We start from the raw sequence: 25,549 nt of genomic DNA, 5'->3' as shown, positions 1-25,549 counted from the left end.
TCAGTAGTAAGGAATCAGAAAAATTAATACTAGTTGTATAGATCCAAATACACCAAAAAGTAAGTATTACTTTACAAATCTGAACACTTTAAACAAATTCCTGAGGTCTAATGGCTTACCGGCAAGCAGAATGTAATTGCTGAAGAGCACTTGTGTCCTGGTGGGAGACTAGAAATATAAAGATGGCTCCATGCTCAGCAGGATTCTAATATAGACTTTGTATTGGGGGTGGGAGATAGCACAAGGGGTGTAAACCAGGTGGAATGCAAAGAAACCAGAGAGGCAATAAGTGGAAATCAGCGAAGGCCTCAGAGGGGGTAAGTAATAATTCAAACTACCTGTAAAGAGAAGGAGAGAAGAGACAGCAAAGTTTATTAATGTTGGGAGTGTGTCTTCACACTGACTTGTTGATTAGTAATCAGTTTGTGCACAGATTAGAGTAGGGAGATACATTAGCAATGAAGGGGAATGTACAGAGATGCAAATAAACAGGTGGGCCTCCAATTGATACAAACTAAGGCAGAAAGCACTGAGAGGGCTGCTTGATGGTTAATTTAGTCACAGGGATGTGAATTAAATGTATACTGTCTATTGGACAGTTAGGATTACTGTACTAGCGGGGGATGGAGAGGACAAAAGGCTACAACAGTCAGTTTTATTAGCAAGCTGAGAACTACTAAGAAATACTGCTAATGTAATAGCTTCACTCTCATAAAACATACAAGTAGAATGCCTGGGTGGACTGACCCTGCTCCTGAGGCTCAAAATGTATATCCTTGTTTAGTTTGCAGTACTGATTCCATCTTATACTGTATGGGTGGAGTGGTAGCTGCAGACTGCAGATTTGCTTGAGTGTGCTCCTGCTCTTGAGGCTCAAAATGTATATCCTTGTTTAGTTTGTAGTACTGATTCCTTCTTATACTGTATGGGTGGAGTGGTAGCCGCAGACTGCAGATTTGCTAGAGTGTGCCCCTGCTCTTGAGGCTCAAAATGTATATCCTTGTTTAGTTTGTAGTACTGATTCCTTCTTATACTGTATGGGTAGAGTGGTAGCCACAGACTGCAGATTTGCTTGAGTGTGCTCCTGCTCTTGAGGCACAAAATGTATATCCTTGTTAAGTTTGCAGTACTGATTCCTTCTTATACTGTATGGGTGGAGTGGTAGCCGCAGACTGCAGATTTGCTTGAGTGTGCTCCTGCTCTTGAGGCTCAAAATGTATATCCTTGTTTAGTTTGCAGTACTGATTCCTTCTTATACTGTTTGGGTGGAGTGGTAGCCACAGACTGCAGATTTGCTTGAGTGTGCTCCTGCTCTTGAGGCTCAAAATGTATATCCTTGTTTAGTTTGCAGTACTGATTCCTTCTTATACTGTTTGGGTGGAGTGGTAGCTGCAGACTGCAGATTTGCTTGAGTGTGCTCCTGCTCTTGAGGCTCAAAATGTATATCCTTGTTTAGTTTGCAGTACTGATTCCTTCTTATACTGTTTGGGTGGAGTGGTAGCTGCAGACTGCAGATTTGCTTGAGTGTGCTCCTGCTCTTGAGGCTCAAAATGTATATCCTTGTTTAGTTTGCAGTACTGATTCCTTCTTATACTGTTTGGGTGGAGTGGTAGCCGCAGACTGCAGATTTGCTTGAGTGTGCTCCTGCTCTTGAGTCTCAAAATGTATATCCTTATTTAGTTTGCAGTACTGATTCCTTCTTATACTGTATGGGTGGAGTAGTAGCCGCAGACTGCAGATTTGCTTGAGTGTGCTCCTGCTCTTGAGGCTCAAAATGTATATCCTTGTTTAGTTTGCAGTACTGATTCCTTCTTATACTGTATGGGTGGAGTGGTAGCCACAGACTGCAGATTTGTTTGAGTGTGCTCCTGCTCTTGAGGCTCAAAATGTATATCCTTTACTTTGCAGTACTGATTCCTTCTTATACTGTATGGATGGAGTGGTAGCTGCAGACTGCAGATTTGCTTGAGTGTGCTCCTGCTCTTGAGGCTCAAAATGTATATCCTTGTTTAGTTTGCAGTACTGATTCCTTCTTATACTGTATGGCTGGAGTAGTAGCCACAGATTGCAGATTTGCTTGAGTGTGCTCAGCAAGCAGCATGTAATAATAAGGGATCTATGGACACGTGGATAGTCATCTCTCCTTTCAGAAACACATTCACAAAGTGGTTAGAAAATCATGCTATGTGTTTCCACAAATTGCCAAAGTCTTTGTATGTAGGTCAAAGGAGGTTTCCTCTACTCATCAGTCATCAGACCCATCAGAGAGTACAACGACACACTTGCGATGAGTCTGACTAGGCACCTTCAGCAGCTGGAAATACCACTGAAGTACCTCAACAAGAGGATTACTGGTCTCAAACAGTTGCCCCATGCAACAAGACTAAAGTAACTCAATCTGTACTCTGTTGCATACAGTCTACTCAGGCGATCTCTGCCCAACATACAGGTCCATGTCCAATGCAGAACTGATGCTCTATCTGAATTAAACACAAGCTCACTGTGACACATGCTCTAGGGATATAATCATCACAACAATAAATAGAACATGTTAGAGGGATACATTACTAACTCACATACTTCCCTTGCTTTGGAACAGGCTCCCAACCTACATTAAGCTGAGTCCCTCACTGACACTCTTCCAGAGGAGCCTTGATGAATGTATGTGAAACTGAACTGTCACACCATGGATCACTTCATCAGCTCTACTACACAGAGGCATAGGGAACTAACCCCAGGTGTGGTGATAGCTGCACACTCTGGCCATGCTAATACATGCCTTCAGGCAGATAGCCTATTACCTATCTATGTACCTATATATGTAGGGGAACACAGTATAATAAGCCAAAGATGGATGGGCAGAGATGTGTGTAAGAGGATGACCATGACAAGGAGCCATCCAGAACTGTCCCACCCAGCACACATCCTAATGGCACAAAAGACATGAGGTGCACATCTCACCCACTGTACATAATAGCCACCAGTATCTGTGAATATTACAGTGTATGTGGTGCATGTGCCGGCTGTACAACATGACTTTACAATGAAGTACACATCTACTAACTGTAGACATGTACCTGTCCTAACCACTTTGACAACATGGTTGTCAAAGGAAAGATGACTATCTACTTATGTCCCCAGATCCCTTATTACCTCGTCAGTATTTAGGGGATAACACCTATGTGGTAGTTTGTGGGTACTTTGTTTTCCCCAAAGGGGATTACTATGCATTCTTTCACATTGAGCTTGAGGCCATGATTCTGACACCACACATCTGTCTCATAGAGTCCCTTCTGGAGAATATTTGTATCATCCGGGGAATCTGTTATGCACACACTTTACAGTTCCCAGCACACTTAGTCAACCACAACTCTCCTGTGTTGGCATGTACTTCTGAGAAGTATATACCAAACAGGAGGGGCCCCAGGACTGAACCCTGGGGGACACCAGTTGTTACCAGTTTAGAGTCTGACATGTAGCCAGCAACTCTTAATTTGTGGGATCTATTTGTGAGCCAGTTTGCAATCCATATTGTGATGTATGGATTTATGCCCAGGTTGGTGAGTTCAGCTATGATACCTGACTGGGGAATGGTGTCAAAGGCCTTAGCGAGGTATAGGTAGGATGTGTGGAGCTCCTTTCAATCATCTGTTACCTGGGTAACTTTCTCAAAGAAATCCACCCAGTTCAGGAGGCATGATCTGCCTTTGACAAAGCCAAACTGGGTGTGCTCAACTGTGTGAAGGTTCCCAATGTCTTTATTGTTGAGTTCCATTATGATTGGCTCCATTGCCTTGCAGATCAGACTCGTCAGGCTCATAGAGCGGGAATGCCAAGGGTCTATTGAGGCCCCACCCCTGTGGAGTGGGAAGAACGTTGCTGTGCAACATTCTATGGGCACATATCCTGTAGAGAGGATGTAGAGAGAAGTGTAGGTATCCTTGATGAATATGGATACATCCCCGCCCTATGTGCTATGATCAAGGTTCTGATGCTGGAAGGTATGGAATGAGTAGTATCCTGGTAGTGCTGGTGTGCTCTCTGGAGCCTTGAACTAGGTTTCTGTTACTGCACAGATATCAATATTCTCCACACTGAGGAGTGCCTCGAGTGTGTGCATTTGGAGGCTAAGACTTCTGGCAATGAGTAGCATTTAGCTCACTTTGTGATTATTTGTGTTGGTTACAGGGGTTGGTTTGTCCTTTGAGCCTTGCCGAAAAAAGGTAATATGGGGACAGCAAGAGCCTTGGCCAGTATTCAGAAGCATAGGGGAAACAGGTGCAAACCATCTCTAGCGAAGCAAAGAGGCTTATCTCTCATGTCATCCCTCTCAGACAGAGACTGGATCCCATTTGAATGACACCAGAAGCTCAGCCAATTGTTGACATTTATCATCTTTCTATTATATTGCAGTATCATGTAGGTGAAGGTAAGATGCTACTCAAGGTCAGGGTCATACCAGCCTGGGCTACATGATCATAGAACTACTATATATCTCTTGTCATGTTGTCCTGGTAGGTATGTCTCAGATCATTCACACTGACATGTACAAAGACCGCGTCATATATGTACCTGTTCTGGAGTGATGTAAGTGCTTGTGTTATGTGGCGGATCATAGCACCTAACAGACAACTGATAGTAACCTTCCCCTTGTCCAGCCTAGTGAGTGGAACATCTGTGTACCTGACTATGGAGTCACCTATTACTAGTGTGTTGGGTATGTTGTTTTGCCTTAGGGCCTGTTGTGAGGCACACTGCTTTGGTGTATTATGTGTTTTCTGGCGTGTGCTTGGAGGTGCATGTTGCTTGCTTGTCTGCTTAGGAGGACACTTTCTCTTTTTCAGATTAATATTTGTATTCTCTGAGTATAGTAATGTGTATTTATGTGTGTGTTTTGCTGGTGCTTATATTGTAGGTCTATGTGAGACTGTTGCTGTTGTGCTTGTATGACCCTACTCCTCTTGACTGTATTGTCCAGTATTGGGTTGACAGAGCTTAGCCACCAGATTGACCCTGTGTGTGCCAGTATGTGGTGCATCAACCCATATATGATATGGTTATGGCCTATGCAAACAATGCACTCACAATACACCTAGTATGATAAGCCTGCTGAGGTTAGCAAATGTGAAAAACCCCTTTGGGCAAACTGTCAGCGAGTAATGTCTGTATTGCATCCTGTAACTCCATATTGCTTGCTGAAGTGTAAAAAAGTACTTAGTTTGGAATAAGAACCCCACACTTGCCAACTGTGTGTGTGTGTGTGTGTGTGTGTGTGTGTGTGTGTGTGTGTGTGTGTGTGTGTGTGTGTGTCTCCCTGGGGAGAGAGCAACCTTTTTGGAGACTACTTACACCCCTTAAAGTGATATACTCATCTTTGTCTTCTGATGATGTCACCATCCTACAAATACACCTGTGGGAATGTGAAATCCCAGTAATGTGTGTAGCGAGTTGTGTAAATGTGTACTGCGGCAGTATCATAATGGAGGGAGGTAAGAGTTTGAATCCTGCACTTGACAACAGTGTATGTGTCTGTCTCTCCTTGAGGAGGGGACAACCTTTTTGGAGACTACTCACACCCGTTAAAAGTGATATACTCATCTTTGTCAAGTCTGATGATGTCACCGTCCTACAAATACACCTGTAGGAAAGTGAAATCCCAGTAATGTGTATAATGAGTTGTATAAATGCGTACTGCTGTAGTATAATGTAGTTAGGTAGGAGTTTAAATCCTGCACTTGCCAAGTGTGTGTTTGTGTGTCTGTCTGTTTCTCCCTAGAGAGCGAGCAACCTTTTTGGAGACTACTTACACCCCTTAAAAGTGATATACTCATCTTTGTCAAGTCTGATGATGTCACCATCCTAGAAATACATCTGTGGGAAGATGAAATTCTAGGAATGTGTATAGTGTGTCGTGTAAATGCATACTGGTGTAGTATCATAATGTAGTTAGGTAGGAGTTTGAATCTTGCATGTCAAGTGTGTGCGTCTGTCTGTTTTTCCCTGGGGATGGAGCAACCTTTTTGGAGACTACTCACACCCCTTAAAAGTGATATACTCATCTTTGTCAAGTCTGATGATGTCACCATTCTACAAATACACCTGTGGGAAGGTGAAATCACAGTAATGTGGGTAGTGTGTTGTGTAAATGAGTATTGCTATAATATCATAATGTAGTTAGATAGGAGTTTGAATCTTGCACTAGCCAACTGTGTGTGTGTGTGTGTCTGTCTGTCTCTTCCTGAAGAAAGAGCAACTTTTTTGGAGAGTACTCACACCCCTAAAAAGTGATGTACTCATCTTTGTCAAGTCTGATGATGTCACCATCCTACAAATACACCTGTGGGAAAGTGAAATGTCAGTAATGTGTATAGCGTGTTGTGTAAATGCATACTGCCATAATATCATAACGTAGTTAGGTAGGAGTTTGAATCCTGCATGTTAAGTGTGTGTGTGTCTGTCTATTTCTCTCTGGGGAGGGAGCAACCTTTTTGGAGACTACTCACACCCCTTAAAAGTAATATACTCATCTTTGTCAAGTCTGATGATGCCACCATCCTACAAATACACCTGTGGGAAGGTCAAGTTTTAGTAAGGTGTATAGTGCATCATGCACATGCATACTGCTGTTCTATCATAATGTAGTGAGGTAGGAGTTTGAATCCTGCACTTGCCAATTGTGTGTGTGTCAGTCTGTTACTCCCTGGGGAGGGAGCAACCTTTTTGGAGACTACTCATAACCCTTAAAAGTGATATACTGATCTTTGTCAAGTCTGATGATGTCACCATCCTACAAATACACCTGCGGGAAGGTGAAATCCCAGTAATGTGTATAGCGTGTTGTGTAAATGTATACTGCTGTTATGTAGGAGTTTGAATTCTCCACTTGCCAAGTGTGTGTATCTATCTCTCCCTGGGGAGAGAGCAACCTTTTTGGAGACTACTCACACCCCTTAAAAGTGATATACTCATCTTTGTCAAGTCTGATGATGTCACCATCCTACAAATACACCTGTGGGAAGATAAAATCCCAGTAATGTGTATAGTGTGTTGTATAAATGTGTACTGCTGTATTATCATAATGTCGTTAGGTAGGAGTTTGAATCCCGCACTTGCTAACTGTGTGAGAGTCTGTGACACCTTTAGTCAATATAGTGTGCTTTGATTTTTCTAATGTATTACATATCACAATGACAACTGTATGTGCATAACACATGTAAGGTAGCTGTGGGGCAAAGCCATATACATACATGTGCCCTCAATTTTTTCATAGGTGGGTACTATGCTTTCTCCATGAAAGCATCTGTTAGCCTTGCCAGAGCGTGCTGGTGCATTCCAGACCTTAGGTCACTTCTGTATGCTTGTGACAAGCTTAGCCACTGCAGTGATCCCTGGGCTATGTCTTCTGTTTCACATCCACTCATCACGGTTTCTATTGAAGAATGTGAGTGAGGGTTTATGCTTGAGGTATATTTGAATCCTGTTCCAAAGAAAGCAAAGTCTGGCAAAGATGACTAATCATTATAGGTGTGCAACAACCTCTGTTGATCTGCATGCAAACCCTTTATTGCTTATGTGCTTCGCAGAGGGATTTCCCAAACCCTTTGGTAATGTGATTATCAAAGGAGAGATGACTAAACACATGGCTGTATGTATACATTAGGACCTGTTCCACATTTTGGGGGCTACTACCTACGTGGTACTCTGGGGATACTTTGTTTTCTAAAAGTGGATAACTATGCTTTCTTTGGCTTATAGCTTTACATTGTGATTTTGACACCAGGTATCTGTCTCTCTGATACCCGTTTGGAGGATGTGTGTGTCATCTGGAGAATAAAGTATAGCCCACAGTAAGCATTTTCATCAAACGTGGGCAGACATATCCCTACTGTGTTTGCCTGTACCTAAGAAAGCTATATGCCAAACAGGAGTGATCCCAGGACTGAGTGCAGGTGAATACTACTTGTTACTGGCATAGAATTATACATGGAGGCTGCAAATGTTACTGTGTGTCCTACATCTGTGTGTCAGTTGTCAATCCATCATCTAACAGTCACTTATGGTCAGTCTGTTGAGGTTATGTATAATACCAGAATGAGGGATGGGTATGAATTGCTGGGTGAGCTATAGCTTGGCTGTGTGGGTCTCCCCTCCCTCACCTATAGCCTTGTTAACTGGCTTGAGGTCTACTAGGTGTAGGAGCCATGATCTGGCCTTTAGAGAACCTAAGTGGGTATGGTGCAGTGTTTGCTGGTTCATAATGGCTCTGTTAATGAGTTCCATAATGCTGTGCTCCATAGCCTTCCAGATAACATTTGTCTGGATTATAGGGTGAGAGTTTCCAGGATCTGTTGTAGCTCTACCTTTAATCAATTTATGTTAACATTTGCACTGGGTGTGACGAGGGTGGACAGGATTAGGAATAAGTATATTAGAGGGTCAGCCCAGGTTTGAAGGTTAGTAGACCAAGCCAGATAAGCAGGATTACGTTGGTTTGTAAATGTGCTGAGGAGGGATGCAGAGTATATTGTGAAATAGATGCTAAGGATGAAGCCACCAGGTAACAGGAAAAGAGGAATGCCTAAGATGAGGTTTATCGATGTGGTGAGAGAGGACATGCATGTGGATGGTGTGACAGCGCAAGATGCAGAGGGCAGGAAGAAATGGAAACAGATGTTCTACTGTGGCAACCTCTAATGGGAACATCTGAAAGGAGAAGAAGAAGAAGTAGTAGCTTAACCCTTGTGGACTGTGAATACCATTACTGTGCGTCATTCCACAAGTATGTAACCTGTATAGAGGCTGCATTTGAACAGAGTGTTTAGGTGAGTGGTTACTTCATATGCCAGCTTGTGTATGACACAGCCAGGGACACTGTCCAGTACCATTGCCACTGTGGTTTGGACTTTGGTAAAGAGATGTTTTAACTAGTTACTAGAGTGTCTGTGAATTGTCAGGTTTTACATTCTTCAGGTCTGGAAATGTGGCCCTTGTGTAACGACAGGTGAAATCTGCATTCAAACTGTCTGACAAGATATTGGTAATGTCATTCAGATAAGTGTACTTTGTGACCATTTACATTAACTCTGACTCGATCTGAGATTTCCCCTCTAGATTATAAAAACACTAAAGAAAGCTTTAGTGTTGTCTTTGGAATCCTTGCCAATTTGTATTTTGAAGCTTGCCTTGTATGATTAATGAGGGCTTGTATTTTCCCAATGATACTGACCAGAGAGGTTATCCCTTCTTGGTATGTAACTCTTTTTTGGTACAACTTCACACCTTCTATTATATATTTAGTTTATGGCAGGGGGACCATGAGACTAATTCACTTTTACTGTATAAGTGAGTATTTCTTGTGCTTGTGATAACACAGTCCATGCAACCCTGTAGGTGAACAGTGTGCATTACTAAAGGATTATGCAGCTGGGACAGTGTTAACCTTAGTAATGCAAACCAGTGACAGCAACAATAGCATCACCCACAGCACAGTGTCAACCCATGTCATACGCACACATGTGTACTCAAGTTCCAAAATGTGTGTAGTACAATGCATACTGGCCAACAATAGAAACTATGGAGTGTTAACACTGGCCAATACAGGGCATGTCACCCTGCCCATGTGTCCAATATGCATGTACATGCAGAGAGTGCACCTCCACCATGTTCACAAATGGACACCTGCAAACCTGTGTTTCACACATCCCACACTCACTGTCCCCTGCATAACACATGCTGACACAACTACACACATCAGCCAAGTGGCATATGGGCAAATAAAACACAACTGGAATAAACACTGGTGAAAACAATAAAACATTGCTAATTACAGCTTTAATGCATCATGTCTGCTGAGCTACACCTTCAAGGATATCATTACACTTTACTGCTGACAACATGCTACACATCCAACCATTGCTATACTTTATTAAAGTCACCCTGATCATCAGCACCATGTTAGCCTGTTCCTGCATCAATGTTACAGATGACAGGAGGTGGCACAGGTTTCATCATATGCACAGGGTATGTTGTTGGTGTGCCAGAGGCCTACACTGAGCCATACAATCGACATGTGTGTATGAGTGTGTGTGTGAGGGCCATGAGTACTGTTATGGGTCAATGTTGATGTCATGTGTGCGGGTATGTGTTTGCCCTAGGTTTCTGGTTTATGTGTGTGTGTCTGCATGCACACAGTTCCACCATGTGGCTGCCATATACAGGGATTTGTGAGACAGCTACAGACTGTATCTGGCAGGCTTTACAGATCACAGTCTCTGGCCATGGAAATGGAACCTGTGCCTGGCAGGGGTGCTACAGACAGTATCAGGTACTAATCCAGATTGGGTACTATCCTCAGAGGTTGACAAATGTCCACTGGATCCAGGTCCCTGCTGGGACTGGCCAGAGCCATGAGCACATGGTCTGCTAGGACAGTCTATGGACGGGCCTCCCAACATTGCTAGGGCTGGTACTGGCACTACAGGAGCAGCTGTGACTTGCTGGATGTCCATGGCGACCTCCAGCTGGTGATGTTGCTGGCATACATCCACGTTGATGTCTTAACCGTCCCACACTGTCCTGACACATAGACATGACATTGTGGAGGACATCCAATGTCTCACCCGAACGTCTATTAATGACCTCAGTGTAGTTGCATATGGCACCTGCTAGGTCATGGATACTGTCATTTACAGAGGTGTAATGAGCCCTCCGTGCCCTTAGCCCCTGTCTGGTATACTGCTCCATTCGTGTCTGTGCCTCCATGACAGCCTGGAACATGTGTGTGGTAGAAAGAGGTGTGGAACATCTGCCAGGGGCATGATGACCAGCAGTGCTCTGATTAGAACACATGATCATCTGCCTATGTGGTACCATTCCAGACATCTGGCTATGGCTGCTGCATCCTGATACATGTGCCATAGATACCACACTGTCCTGGCCAGTGCCAACCGTACACTGTCCCTCAGCTAAGGGCAATGGTGATGATGGATGTACAGGCAGTATGACTGTGTACATGGATGGGGTGGAGACTTGTGTACTGTTAATTGGTGGCCCAACAACAGACCCTGACAAACCTGCCTATGCCTCAACATACCTATCCTCATGATCACTGTCTATCTCAGTGACATCAGTTTCCCTGCTGTACTGAACCAGCCCCACCTCACCACCTGTGAGAGGAGAACAGGAAACACACTTTAAGACCTGAACATGACTTCAGACCACATGCATACATGCACACACACAAAACTACACTCCTCCCAAAAGCAGACACACACGACACCAGCAATCACAGAAAATACACAATAGCAGGTGATGGTGGAGTACAGTATCACAAGCAAAACAGCCATATCACACCTGTCAGCATGCAGGATATGTGTTGCTCAACAGCAAGCAGTGCAAGTGTAGTCAATCCTTGTTACTAACAGTATACTTGGCTTTGATGCATCTGTTTTCTTATTCAATGATGGCCCTCCCCCTGGAACACAATGCATACATGGACACAACATTGCTGTGCAAGTATTCATAACCCTGTGATGTACTGTGCACCATAACTCACAGGTGTACATATCATTCCTGGATGTGTATCTGTGGGTCAGATAGGTATCCAATGCTGATTACAGCCTCTGTGTCTTTAGAAAATAATTATGGACACCTGTTAATTGTGGACACGTTTTTAGCACATGCATGATGAGAATTCACACAGCATCATCAGTGGTGCATGGATAACTGATAGAATACCATTCAGCCACATACCCAATGTACGGTACTTATGGTGAGTGTAGATCATATTGTGGACATGCCAGTCTCATCCATGACATGGCATGCTAAAACACAACTGCATATTTAAACACTACACATACCCAATATGTGTCATATGACCTAGCCATTCAATAGCATCACAAGACATATATGTGTCAGTTGTGCAAATGGTGATTGGTATGCATACTGTTTAGAGGGGCATATGTGTGCACACACACATCATTATGGTGTGTAGCAATGACAGCTATGTGTAGTACTGTGGTTACAATAACTGTATGGGGTATAGTACCATAGGCCATCATCATGAGGCATCAGGTGGTCACTCAAAGCTACAAATGTTTCACAAACCAGCACAATTCCTGCTGTGCCGGAACTGTACTACCTTTCACCATTTCACAACCAGTTGTTACGTGATTTTGTAAGGAGGCCAATAAGGAACATTTCCTGCCATGAATGTGTAGTGTGTTGCAGAGTGTTTAAATGCCCCAGGATAGGCCTCTACCCCTCAGGTATATTCTGTGTAATGTGTGGATGAGAGTTTGGATACTGGAGTGTGTCATTACAGAGGGTTTGGGAATCCTTTATGTGTAGCATGTTAAAATGCTCTGTGTATGACATAGATGTGTTTGTTATGTGCATCTTGAGTATCAACTGTGCCTATACAATGGTCACTACAGTCTAGCCACATTTGTTTGAGATGGTCTGGTTATGGCATGTGCTTGAGGCTGCTAATCACATTAGTGAGAAGTGCGTGCTCTTACAACAAACATGCACAGCATGTATTATGGGTAGGTGTGTTACATGTGTACATGGCCTACACCTTAACTATGACATGCACTTTTTGTTTCCAATAATAAGTGTAGAACACAGTCACCAGCATCTGTCCACTGCCTTGACGTCACCCCAGAGGTACCTACATAGAGATGACACAGTTTGTCAGTGGTCACAACTGTGGCATTGCTACTGTGTGTTTGCAATCTTACAGTACAACAACAGTTTACATTCATAGGGCTACAGCTTATGTCCAAATGATCAGTATTGCACAACAACAGGCTCCACATCTTTGAACGACACACTCCACATCTCACATATGCATGATCTACCAATACAGATAACAGTAGTCTACAGATATGTCATGTTACCTACATGCTCCATGTGTGCTTGCATGGTGGCTCCAACCTCCATCATGGTGTACGTCTGCTGCTGTTGTTGTTGGGCAGGTGCCACCAGGCTCATGAGCAGCTCCTCCACTCTGGTGAGGGGGGGATGGATGCTAGCACCACCCCCTGTTGTAAGCTGTTCCTTATGCACAGCAGCGGCACGCTGACGGACATGTCTGAGAAGATCACTTCAGTGGTGGCATACCTACTCATATGTGCGTTTATGCAGGCCTACCTCGTTGACCCTGCAGACAAGATCTTGCCACATTGCAGTATGCTCCTGCTGGTTCTGTCTGGTTTGTGAAAATAGTAAATGGTAGTGCTGAATCATAATGCTAGTGATGATATTACCCTCAGCCCTACTGCAGGTTGGGTTCCTGTGGTGGGCCATGATCCCTGGAAGACATAAATACAAAAATATGTCTGAGCAAGGCATGTGGTGCATTTAACATTATACAGTACAGATATCACTGAACTGCTATAAATATATATATATATATATATATATATATATATATATATATATATATATACTTACATACATAATACAGTATGCCGTACCTGAGCACAGATTACAATTACTCACACACTACAAGTTGGAGTACATTTTCTCTAGTGTTGTATGATTGTACTGGATGTTATGTTTGTGAATACATAAATGATATGTATATCTGAGATGGCTTAGTGGCAAATCACTTATGCTGTGATGTGAATGGTTGTAGGTTTTTTCCTAGTAAATGCTTTTCATTTTGTTACTAGCCAAAATAAAGGTCAGGGGCTACAGATGGAATAAGGCACATTTCAGCAGTTGCAAGTGGGTTTTCAGAAGGGTAAGCACAGCTTATGAAAGTTTAGCAACCTATAAGTTAACCGAGAGTGAAATACTGTAACTGCCATTTATCACTGCTCACCCCACAACTGCTTGAAAGTGCCTTGCTCACTCTCTATCCAATGCACCATGTTCTGCACAGCAACAAAATAAAATCACTATATAAGGCTATAAAAGAGTACCTGGCACACTGTATGCAACACGATGCACCACCTAGCCACAGCAGATATACATCAAGCTGATGTGTAAAGAAATATATCATCCATCACAATCAGCGTAAGGTCCAGTAAATGTATTAATATTATACCACACAACTTGTTAATGCCAAACCCGTGGCCAAAATATGTGCACAATTGGGAATATAGGTCACATACTGCTGTAGTACACTATGAATGTCGCTAGATACACAGTTATATGTATTACCACACATATGTCAAAGGACATGTTACAGACATACCCATACACACGTCAGACATAATTACAGGACACAAAGGTATGACAACCCAGATAAGCTTTCAGTGTGTACTATACAGTACTGTGTGTCAGTACTTACACAACCTTAATCTTGAGAAATGTAATCTGTGATGAATACAGGGACCACACAAAACAGTAGATGCAAGCAATGTGGACATACACCATACTTTGCTGTACAGGCCCAGAGCTTCAATTAGTACTACAATACATACAGGATTTGCTTTCAAGATCGGTACCAATCAACAATCATAGATGTAGTGCTTTAGCCTCCAATGACACACCCTAGTTAAAACCAAGGGACTTAATCACACTGTATGCAATAGCACTTGTTCTGCCTAGCAACAGAATACACAGCCTTTGCTAGGATCAAAGCAAGGACCCAGAATACCATAAAATAAATAGTTTCCCAGTAAGCTATCCCACAGATACATATCTTTGACGTATTCACAAACATATTGACCATCACAGTCAGTCACACAGTCAGTCAACAGTACAGAGAATCTATTGCAACAAGTAGATATAGGTGTGTATGAGTGTGTGTGTGTATATATATATATATATATATATATATATATATATATATATATATATGTATATATACATTTACACATCCATTTGTCTACATATATATATATATATATAGATATATATATATATATATATATCTATATATATTTATATAGCCACATATACAATTCACCTTTCATAGTGAGAATATCATTTATACAAAGGATGTAAGATGTAATAACATCGCACAGTCTTGGGATAAATGCATTGACGGTGTTCACAGCCCAAGTAGCTTTAGCAGGCCTTACTGGCTTCAACATTACAAACTGAACGAACCACCCACATTCTTTAACCACCACATGTCATATACCAGCACTGTATGCTGTCTTGTTTGTCACACACTAAAACCTACATACAAATATGCGCATGCTAACCTTCACCAACATATATATCCCCCCTTCAGAAACAGTTGCAATATGTCCCCTGCTCTATGCACATATACAGATGTGAATATATATGACACATATATATTTCTCTGTATGTGTGTGGTATACACACACATGGTCCACACTGTTGTAAATCCCTGGACCTCACAGCCGAACTGTTGGGCCTTGCTACAACACAAACAGGTGTCACATATGAACACAGACTAACATTAGGGGGGGTATATATGGCAACAGATGCTAGATAAGCATACTAGACTGCTACAGCACTTGCCAATGCTAAACTACACTTTAATATGACTATTATGCATGTGTTGTTCTGTCACACCCATGTTTATATAATGTCAGCGCTAATCCCCCCAACAGCCATTGGCCACACTACTGTACAGAACACAGATAACATGGATCAGATCTTTTACATTTAATGCTGAGCTACACATTTCACAGGTATGTCCCACTGCCCACAGGTATACACAGTATTGTCCATAGCAGTAGTTAAGCAGAACATCTGTGCAGAAAGAAGTACTGCTGCCACAGATGAATGTTTCACATTATGTAGACTATTCTTCAATAACATCTACTAAATGCCAGTAAATACATATGTGTCGCATACCTTTCCTTTGTATAATTTAGTAATATTTATTTTTCATTCTCTCTCTGGCTCTCTCTCTGTCAGTCTCTGCAATAGAGTGATTGAGTTTGTTGGCATAGATTGCAGCCTGCTTTTGTAGGAATTGCAAATGAGCATGTGATGGCCTCTGCACCAATAAGTGCCCACCATTTGCTAATTGCATGCAGCCTGCTGTGTAGTAATTGTACCCAGTACTATAAATTGCTGACTCATGTAGGCATGGCCCTTTCAGCTTTCCAAGCTGGAGATCATCCTTGTTTGGTATGGACATCATTGTTTAAGACAGAAGGTTGGAATAGTTCTTATATCAGAAGCCAGGTGCATAGCCAGAGATTTACATTTTGTAGCATTGTCGCCTCACAGTAAGACGTTGTCCTGTTCGATTCTCAGCTAAAGCGTCTTCTGTGTGGAGACATGCATGAATGGGCGTACCTTTGTTGAAGGTTGTGCATCAGGGCTGGCAACCCGGAACGTAAAAAATCTACTGCCAGTCATTAGCAGACTGGAGTTCCGCTGTGGCGACCCCTAACCGAGAAAAGCCGAAAGACACAACAACTCAGACCTAATATTGCTGCTTCCAGTACCCACTTGTCAGTGTAAAAATGTACTCACCCCTCAAAATGCTACCCCAAGATACATGGAAAGATGTACTTTCTTTTCAACTGTTACAGTTAACTGCCATACAAAGCTAGTTATAGAGATGTATTCCTTTGGCACAAGAATTGTTTGTGAACTGCTATACTATGAATATTCATTTACACAGTTCTAAACATTTTATGCTTTTTAGTGTTGACATTAGCATGAGCTGCTCAGAAAAACTGGACTCATTTCAGTACAGTGAGTATGCTTACCTACATCCTTGGTAGACCCTGCACACACAGGTGAATTTTACATTTGGGTAGGGTTGCAGAAGTACAGACAGCGTAAGTAGTATTGTGTGCATTTTATCTTGCTGGACTTACAGGGTTGTTGTGTACATGTTACTTTATCAAGGAATATAGTCTGTCTGTGTAACTCCCAACTGTGGACCTATCCACATGATAGCCAGAGAATAGTCTGTTATTTTTGTCTGTGCACCACATAGGTCTTTTCACCAGTAGAGCAATGGCATTCTTACAGTTGGTTGCTACCAGTACATGGCTACATGTATTTCAGTGTTTTATTCCTACATAAGGGTATGTTTCCAAAACTCTTTCCAAAGCTATTTGCACAGTGTGCATCAGCAGAAAGGCTAATATGCCTCTGTGTTTCTGCCCCTCTGCCCTAAACAGATATGCTAGTGTTTGTCCTGATGTGATACTGTGTGGGGTTGTAAGGTGATGGTGTAACATTATTTCCTGCTAGAATAGCTGCTTTTCTTATCACAGTCATGTAATGTAATCCCACAACAACTGTTGGTCAACATCCACAGATTTGTTGTGTGGTATGGTATTCCTAATTTTCCTTTACATTCACTCATTTTGATGCATGATATAATTATTTAAGCACCAACTTAATGCATATCGACTGTGGCTTAGTGGTAGTTCATGTTGTGTAGTTTGTGCAAGGTCCGGGTTTTGAGACTTATAGAGGTGTTTTATTTTGTTCCTGAGCAGAACAAGGGCCCTCACATACAGAGTGACTAAGTCACTTTTAAGCAGTTGTAAGCGGGTTTGCGCAGGTTTGCGCAATGCCTCGCATTGCTTAGCAAAGCACAAACAAGCACAAACCCGCACAAACCCGCTCACTACTGCTTAATAGTGCTTACCCCCACTCACCCCCGCGCTAATTTCTTTGAAAGAAAAGAAAAATGGGGAGATAGGAAAGTGGTGAAAAACGGGTACAGAGAGAAAAGACAGTATGGAAAATAGCTCAGGATGTGCAGGATGGGTGTAGGGAAGGTCTGCAGCTGCCCATTTCTTCAACAGCAACAGCTGTGCATATGCAATAAATTTGGAGGTAGATATGAACCCTTCAACCCCTGAGAGAGTGGTGAGGGCAACAAAGTATGTTGTAATGCCAATTAAATAACATTTCATGCACACAGTGGACATGTGTGCAAAATGGGCAGCTATGTATGGGGTGTAATTTTTTTTTTTTGGGAACAGATTGCCCTTTTTTTTTCAGGTGAGAGTGGAATGTGGGGTAGGGGAAGTAGGTATATTTGGGGAGGTAGATTGGGGAGGTAAACAGACAAGACAAACAAGATGCATACAGGGGCGGTATATGACACATGTGGTGGGTGAACACCTTTGATGGGGGGGGAGTTTGGAAATCACAAGCCCATTATCCCCCAGACGGAAACAGTGGGACTGAGGTCCCCACCCATGGGCAGTCACCACTGCACCTTCATGGCCCAGAAAGTGGCTGTGCTGGGGGCTGTGTAGGAGGGGCAGGCTGACCCGTGAGTTGCACCACTTGGGCCTCAACCTGGTGTAGAGTTTCTGCAACAGAAAGTTAAATCTCTCTGCGCATGACAGCCCAGACCGTACGAAGGGTGATAGGTGCCTCTCCACCCATGCTTGCATGGAGGGCCAAGCCCCACCCCCTGCAGCGCTTCCACCCAAAGGTGCCACAGGACCAACGGAGGAGGAGGTCCCAGGCTGGGCACAGGATCTGCTGGTGTCAGGTGCCATGGCCAGCTGAGGTGGGACAGGTGGGTCCGCTGGGCCTGGCCTTCCCATACGAACTATGTTTTGGAGAGTTTAATAAAGATATGGGTTAGTAAAAGTCAACAGCTTTCCCAATTAGTTATAACAGCATGCAGAAGTATTACCATTAACCCAACATACCAGATTTTCAACAGTTGAAAAGCAAGCATAACACATGCATATATAGAACAATAATGGACATCACAACTGCATGCAGGTTTAATTGATGGCAACAGGCCACCAATATTGTGGTATTTTAACAGGGCACTCGCATAGAAATTAATGCAAATATTTATAAACCAATAGGACATATGTCCCAACAAATGTTTTGGGATTAGACATACAGATTGAGGTGTGGAATTGCATTTTTTATGCGCATACAGTAGGGTGGAAAAAGATAGCTCAATTAACAACTTATATATCCTTCTAGTTTTCACTACATTCCTATTAACTGCAGTTATATGTCCCTTACCTGTCTTATTACACTACCCAATGTCCTTATATTGTGCAATTGGATTTTGCTAGATCGTTATATACATGAGCTGTATCTTACATACAAACTGTCCAAGATGCAGATGTTACTGCAACATATTTTGAGAATTGCTCACACACACTACAGATGGTACACTTATAGCTCTATTTTCATATAATTATCTACATATGTTCAGGTGAAAGTATCAGTTATATGTTGACAGCTCCCTACATTTCTGGCAGCACACTGACATTTCTGGGGAACACAATACCAAGCTACTTGTGTGCCAGATTAACCTGTACATGCTGGGCATGAACCAACAGTTGAGGGCTGTGCATATGCATACAAGCTACTGGCACTCCCTTCATCCACGGTATATGGGCCTACCCAAGAGTGGGTTGACACTGCTTAATACAACACTACTATTTGTAGAATGCAACAGTACAACAACATATCAAAGAAAATGACACAGATGCACTCCATGAATCATACATTTATTAAAGGATTATTACACCTTTATTTATTGGGTTAAAAGACTTTTTGAAGGCTCTCTCATTTATTTTATATAACAGTACATGCAGAATAATTACTAACCTGCCTCATGATGCAGCCTTTGCAGCCTATCTTCATGGGCTTGCAGATTCATAGCCTGGTCACCTGCAGCTGTGAAGTAAATGCAGTGATATTGAGACAAACCTATCCATAGTATAGACAAGCATGGCAATTCTTAACTACTTAATACAATGGCTACTTACTCAGTACTGGGGCATTAGGCATCGTACATGATTCCTCAATCCACCAGTCCAGTTCATCACCCCTCTGCCGCTTCAGGTCAGAATAATGGTGCCTGACCTGCTCACCAGTCTGAGGAACACCAGTGGCACTGGTGAGATCATGGGCAAGACTGTTCCAGGTCTCTGTTTTATATTGGGTACCCTGGTACTGGGCCTGCAGGAGTCTTTCCTCATGTTTGTGGATGAGGATACAAACCATAATTTTGGACTCCTGGATGCCCAAGAGTTGCACTCTAAAACCAGTGCCCTCAACTACACCAGCCATGCTGACTGCAGAAGGAAGCTACAACCAGTTATAGCAAGTATTCCTGCCTGTGGAGATTAAATATGCCTCATTTCCCGCACTTATTTATGATTGGCCAGTTTTGGAAAAGCTCAGCTGTGGACACGCCTGCTTAGCTGATGTTGGCAATGTTTAAAATCTCTTTGATAGATATGTCTTAGTGGTTAAGTACTGTGACTATAGTGCACAGTATGCTGAGTTTGAGCCCTCTAACTGCTTTTTATTTTCCAACTGGGCAGACCTGACTGGTTAAGGAATAGGAAAGCAGGTGTGAGCATGTTTACCCGACTTTGCCCAACGTTGTGCTGGTTAGCGCAGAGTTGTGCGAAGGTAATTAGCCATAACATGCAGTGAACCTGTGTTACTCCTTCTTAGCATAGTGCAGCTATGCGCAAATGTATTTAAATATGCTCAATACTGGTAAAATGTGGTTAGCAGTGCTTTATATAGCTTAAAATAAGGGACTCATGCCTCAGAATGCATAAACATTTCACCTTCATATATATAATTCATGCACTAATAAATTTAACATTTCAATGGTTTTTACAAAGCTTATACATAAAAAAATGTCAGGAAATGTTTTTGTATACAGATTTCACACAGAAAATGGAATGTGCAGTAGTGGGACTTGAACTGGGAATGCTTGCTCTTTGTGTGAAAGCTCTAACCACTATGCTAGTGCTATGTTATTCAATTTGCATATATATTTTCTTATTATCCTCTTCTGGTGTCTAAGCTGCTGTAACTGTCGCTAAGCAATGGGCAAACCCGGGCAAAGCCACGCAACTACGGGCAGCTATATCGGAAGAAAAAAAATAATTTTTATTTTTTTATTCTGTTAGTTGTTGAACATATGGGGAGTGTAGTGTTACATTGTACACATGTGAGCGGACTTGCTCATTTAAACGTGAAGTTGCGGCATTTCTTCATTGCAGAGGCATGGATGTTTTGTCCCCTAAACTCGTCCATGATCTGTGAAAGCTTTGGAGTTGAGGCAGCATGTCTTCATTAATATGCATGGTGCGCTGCCATCATACTCTTACCCGGGCGTTTCTGTGCAAGACTAATCTAGTTTTCCATGGAAGATTAGTAAATCCAGGCCTAAGACTTAGGTTTTTAGTTATAGGAATTAACCAGTGTCAATAAAGCAAGAACATATGACCTCAATATGTAGGTATTGTTTATGATTGTTTTGATTGATTCCAACTTTTTTTGTTTGTTTTTTGATAAGGTGGCCGTCAGTTCCATGTTGCAAATGTTATCCTTAAAAAAGTTTTTTCATCAATGTTAAGTTTAAATCTTGGTCTTACCAGTGTCAAAGCCTCTTCTTGGCTGTTCTTGAGAGTAGCATTGATCAATTATTTGATTTTTATTCCATAGGTGGGCAGTAGTTGATTGTTAAAATTATATGTATAGGTGTGCATAGGAGAAATGTGGCTGTTTAGGTAATGGGGAGCCAGTTAACTTTTTTCTAGTATGAAGCAATGTTTACTATTCAGATTTGCTTGGAGGGTGAATCTAAATATTTTATTTTCAGTGGCTTGAATTACTTGTGGGTTATGTGAGGAGAGAAAGGTAATTAAAGATAATGCATATCCCTGCCTGAATATTCATATATTTTTGGCTACAGCTAAATGTGCTGCTGGTGGGACAAAGTGGGAGATATAGAAACATAATTTTTAGCTCTATCAAGACTTCTGTGGTAATATTGTCAGTGTAAATGTTGAATTTTAGCATCAGGTCAAGTGCTACACCTAGATACTTTTGTTTGATGATATTAACAATAATATTTTCTTTGGTATGTTTTATTGTTAGCGTCAGTGATATGGGACTTATCTTAACAGTTAAGAATATCACAACATCTATTTTAGTGCAATTCATTAGAAGCTTCTTAGTAGGTAGCCAGTTGCATAAGTTTGTGAATTTAGATTGTATCTAAAATAATTTAAAACAAAAAAGTTAACATTTGTAAAAACAGATGTAGTAGCTGCCCAGAATGCTGATAAACCCTTTCAAAAATATGGCATTTAATGGATGTGATGATGTGAGGTATTGCCAGCTATGCTAGGAGAAGTAGAGTAGTGGATGTGTAACATATGCCAGCATAGCTATCTGGAGTTTTGTAAAGAATTATAAGTCATTTGTATATCAAACTGATTTGTCCAGATGCTTGTGTTGAAAATGTATTTGTAAAGCTGCTTGTGTTAAAAATGTGCCAACAGTGGGTCCTACTGATCAGAAATACACCTGTATGTCAGACTGTATTGTAACTGTTGAAATTAATGTATAGTAACAGACGATACTGGAAGAGAAGAGGTTAATCTCAGTCTAGCTAAGTTTGAAAAATAGTCTGAAATTAAATTACCTGGTTTAGGGCATAAAGATTGTATCTTACAGTTCTGATTGCAGCTAAAGACAAAATGTCCATGAAAACCAAGACTAGGAATCATATTGCATCATGCTAAGGGAAGAACTAATTGCTATCCTGGAAGGGTGGAAGTTTTGAAATGGTTTTATAAATTTCAGATGCTATAACATGTCAGCAAAGCTCTATCTGTGTATATAGTAACACATATGTGCTAGATTCTGGTTCAGCTGCTAGCAAAGGGAGAAGTATGAGAACCAGATGTCAGATTACCAGATGTGTGTGATGTCATTCTGTAATCCAGCACTGAAATTATCTTTTAATATTAGATGAGACAGAAGTATCAGGACAGTTTGTTTTTGAAACTTGACCAAAAAGGAAGACCACTCACCCACTTTATCTTGCCTTGCTTTAGTATGTAACCAGGGAATAGTAATTCTTTAGATCAGTCAGGAAAATATAGTGAGATTTATTAAGCAGTGTTTTTCTGTGTCTGTGTGAAGCTATCCATCTTTAATATTGCCTGTGTCTGAAACTCTGGTGCTTATTGCAAATAGATATTCAGTATTTTCATGTTCCTGTATTATTTATTATTAAATATATTTAAACACTCATTGTGGCTGGTCTTTTAGAGAAAATGTTAACCTTTGAGAGTACCTATAGTTATATGATGACACTGTGGCCATTCCTGAAAGCCTTGCTGCATTGGTCAAACACTACCATTTGTATTAGTATTAACTCTACTCAGTATAATTGGGTACCCTTGTAAGAGCCTTAGAGTAGCTAGCTTTGGAGTGTTCTGGTGTCAGTATCTACCTTATAGTCTGGGCAGAAGGGAGCATAGCTGGTAAATCTGTGTCAGCCTTTCCTGGGTGCATTTGTGTGTGTGAACATCAAATCTCAGAGAGAGAGAGAGTGTGTGTGTGTGTGTGTGTGTGTGTGTGTGTGTGTGTGTGTGTGTGTGTGTGTGTGTGTGTGTGAGCTACTTGGAGCAGGGACACAGAGCACTGATTTCATAGAAAGGGTAATAGAGGACTTGACTTGGAACACTGGGCTGAGGGCTCAACTCTACAGATGTGTTAGTGTGAAGTCTTATTGGGGTCTGAAGAGAGAGAGAGGGAAACACAATCCCTACACTGAGTGTGTTTCCTGTGTGCTCTTAAGGGAAATTGTGCTTGGTGCAGAGAGAGATATCTGGAAATACTGTATCTATCTTCTATATCTCTCCTGTATAGATTCAACATTTATAATATATTTGTGCTCTCTGTTTTGCAAACTAGTCAATATTTTCTGTATCCTGCTGTGTATTGTACGTAAGTCTGTACTCTATTATGCTCAACTTATTTGAACATGTCTAGCATGTATTTCATCTTACTCTTAGACATATTGTAATTTTATAATTTTATTGACCATTTCTACCATCTTGTTTCATCTTACTGTATGACATATTTGTAATTTCATAGTTTTAGTTTAGTTATAAACTCTGCCATATGATTACTTTATTACTTGTACTATTTGGAGCTTTTCTTCTCGGTCCTCCTCTGAAAAAGGGCTGGTGCCCAGTTGGACTAATCCAGTTCAAATGTCAGATAAGTAAATAAATAAATAAATAAATAAATAAATATGTTTGTTGCAAGTGTACGTCCCTCACCGGTGTCAGAGGTGATGATTCCGGCTTCTTGATTACTGGTCCAGAGCAGGGAAGTCACAAGAGACATCATAGAATAGTGCTCTGAATTGCTTGCTAAAATCAGGGAAGGCGAATAGTTTCATGGAACTAGGCCAGGTAGTCAAAGGACTTTTTTAGAAGTGAGCATCTAAACCAATCTTTTTGGTGAAAATGATTTAGTCCAAGCTATTTGTGAGAATTCTTTGTGATGATAGTAGTTTATATATATATATATATATATATATATATATATATATATATATATATATATTTATTTATTTATTTATTTATATATGCTTGATTACTAGGTCTGCAGATTGCTACCACTAAAGGCCATATAGTATTATCTCTGGAATATAAATATGAAGTGTCACATGTGGTGGTACTAATTTAATAAAAAACAAAGCACAGAGGAAATTAAACAGCTTCTTGATACATTTTCTGATTATAAAAAATAACATATATATTTTGTTCAGCTATAAGTCTGAGGTGCAGTCTACAAGCTGAAAGCTTTATACAGCTTTTACTTTCCTGAATAAAGTTGCTTATCCATATATGCGTATTGTCTTACTCTATCCAAATGCAGTATAGTAAATGGATGTAATATGTTACTTGTTGGTGTACTCAGTAACATAAATTCAGTTTACTGGCTCTGCTGTAGTGGACTTTGTCCACATACTGACTATGTGAGCAGTGCACTCTGCATTTCCTTTATGATGTGTAACACTGAGATTGCCAGATATTGTAATAACTAAAAGAAAAAAGAAACTCAGCAGATCTGAAATGCCAACATATCAGTCTATGATCAAACCTAAACATTTTTAAAAAGGATAATTATCTAAACTACATTCTTAATTCCTTGTATTTAATGAGTGGTTTTATATATGCATATAGTGAAGTTCTATTTCCTCTGCTGCCTCATGTACATTTACCAGCTATAAATGATTTGTATAACAATGTTTAATAAACAAGCTTTACTCCTGCTTACTTTGCATTGTGCTACCATTGTGTTGTTCTTATGACATACTGGATAGTGTCTAGTTTCCAAGTCACATTGATGTAATATAGTGCTACTGAGACATATTTACTGACCTTAACAAAATATTATTGATTAGTGTGCCAGTTTGCTAAACTGCTAGAGGATGAACAAATCTGTTGAAACAATATGTTCCAGAATGTTGGCTGTACATTAATGCCCTTTAATTGTTTCACTGTGACTTCTAAAATTATTTCTGGTTTATTTTCTCTCTTGTGCTTCTTATTTCTGTTTTCCTATTGCTTCCTCTAATTTGCATCATCACCATATGTTTATATCCCACTTTAAATTGCCATTTTATTAATACTGTTGTAAGTGTTCTGTAAACTCATTCTGTTATGTGTATACTGATTTATATTCTTAATTTTTTAAAAAAGTGCTTGTCTTCCAAATGTCAGCCTCTAGCTGTTAGTACTTCCTGGACTATATTTACATATTTTGTTATGTTGTTGTATTTATATGTAGGTAAGCATTGAGCTTATGGGCTAAAGTAATCAGT

Source organism: Protopterus annectens, chromosome 1.part1 (assembly GCF_019279795.1).
Source record: "Protopterus annectens isolate FY-2018-M chromosome 1.part1, PAN1.0, whole genome shotgun sequence".
Lineage (NCBI taxonomy): Eukaryota > Metazoa > Chordata > Ceratodontiformes > Protopteridae > Protopterus > Protopterus annectens.
The sequence above is the reverse complement of the archived record's forward strand: the minus strand, read 5'-3'. Positions refer to the sequence as shown.